Source organism: Triticum aestivum, chromosome 7D (genome assembly GCF_018294505.1).
Source record: "Triticum aestivum cultivar Chinese Spring chromosome 7D, IWGSC CS RefSeq v2.1, whole genome shotgun sequence".
Taxonomy (NCBI): domain Eukaryota; kingdom Viridiplantae; phylum Streptophyta; class Magnoliopsida; order Poales; family Poaceae; genus Triticum; species Triticum aestivum.
Genome location: NC_057814.1, coordinates 2,434,063 through 2,435,955, shown reverse-complemented (window position 1 = coordinate 2,435,955; position 1,893 = coordinate 2,434,063). Strand labels below are relative to the sequence as shown.

Below are 1,893 nucleotides of genomic sequence, written 5' to 3'. Positions count from 1 at the left end.
CGGCGTCATAATTTAGTTTTTTCCAACAAACAAACAATACAACATATCATATATTTAGATATGAACGAAAAGGGCCACATTTAGGTGGTGTCACATCTAGATGGGACATAATCAGACCTTCTTTTATTGTTGCACGGCAATGGAAACGTACATTAAGTTGTTACTAGTAAGGTTGGATAACGCGGTATTGAAGTGGGATCGTATGTCCTTAGGAGAATTCAGAGCCGAGGTCTGGCCTCACCCTCCCCTGGCTCATGATTGCCACCGCTGAGAGTGAGACCAAGGTACTCCGCCGTGATGGGCTTGAACACGCGCTGCTCGTCGGACTCGAGCGCCGCCGCGAGGCTCGGCCATATGTACGCATTGACGATCCACGAGCCCGCGTCTCCTGGCCGCGCGCATATGGACAACACGGACGCGCAGAGCCTCCCGAAGCTTAACTCCACCGGCATGACCAGCGCGGCCTGGCCGAAGCCGAAGTTGGCGTCGATTGGGAACGAGGACATCATCGTTTGCGCAACTGTGGGGCTGCCGAGCCCGACGGTCGGCGTCTCGATCAATCTCGTCGGCTTCTTCTGCACGTCCACCCAGTCCACGAGCTCCTGGTACATCTCGTCGTAGTTCCTCCTCGTGATTGCCTCCCGCACCATCGCCGCCACGTTCGCCAGTGGCTCGCTTAGGACCGTGTCCGCGTCCGAGTCCGCCAGAGCGTATGACATCACGTTGCCAGCGTAGCTGCGCAGCGCAGAGCGGAGCTCAGGCGACGAGACCCGCTGCCTCCCATCCACCCACCACAGCATGCGGCAGCGCTTATCGGCCTCCGTCAGCCGCGTGGATGCCGCCACGATTCCCGCGAGGGCCTTCCATAGGTACGCCGACATCGCCTGGACGCGCGTGGCTCGCTGGCCGTCGGTGCTCGCCGTCTCGCGCAGCTTCGCGATATCACCTGGGCTGTCAGCGCGTTCACCTCGTGCCGGTGGTCCCACCGCGTGAACATCTCGGCGACCGCTGCGCTGTACGACGGCGGGTTACGTGGGCGAAAGAGCACGGATCGGTCTTGCACTTGCGTCGGGGCCTCTCCGGATCCGAGACGGTGCCCGACCGCACGACCTCGGATCCCATCCTTACCAACATCGCCCCATAGTAGCCGTCGCCGATCAGGTGGTGTGTTCCCCACACCACGGCGAAGCCGCCGCAGGTGAAGGACAGGAGTTGCACCGACAGCGGGGCCTCCTTGGCATATGGCAGAGGGATCTTCATCAGTGACTGGTCGGTCGAGGCCCAGTTGAGCGACTCCAGTTCCACGACGGCGTATCCGACCACAAGCTCGGCGCCTTGGTTGTAGCAGAGGAGCTCGGGTAGGCCAGAGCTTGGATTGCGCACGATCCGGCCGGCCAGATGGAAGAAGAGGTTGAGGAATGACGGCAACCGAGCCTCGAAGGCCTCGACGACGGCGTTGAAGTCGCCGGAAGAAGGTCTGGGATAGACGCATGTCATTGACAATTGTTCGTCGGAGACAAGGTCGAGATTGGAGAAGGCAGTCACATGCGGCTCAACGGAGGGATCAGAAGCCTTGACGAGGCGGCGGCTCACCACACGGACGGGCAGGCCAGGGATTTCGTCGACCCACTTAGGCGCCATCGTGGGAGTTCTTGCTGGTATGCCACTATCGTATCGCCTATGTTATGTGAGCAGCGACGTACTACAGTAGCTGTTATATGTACTGTGGCAATCGATCGAGCATCCGTTCTTCCCTGAATGACCACTCACGTGAAACGGCTGCCAACATGCTGCATCACGAGGTAAATCCATTCCCTTCGCGTGAAAATAATGTAACCAAAGGAAATCTTTTTTAACGGGTAAAATCAAAAGATTTTGAAACCCAAAACCCAA

The 1,893-nt window shown here is 58.3% G+C and overlaps 1 pseudogene; it reads right to left on the bottom strand.

The window, feature by feature from the left end:
• Positions 1-218: 218 nt before the first annotated feature.
• On the bottom strand, positions 219-1,641 carry LOC123166480 (coniferyl alcohol acyltransferase-like; annotated as a pseudogene).
• Positions 1,642-1,893: the final 252 nt, after the last annotated feature.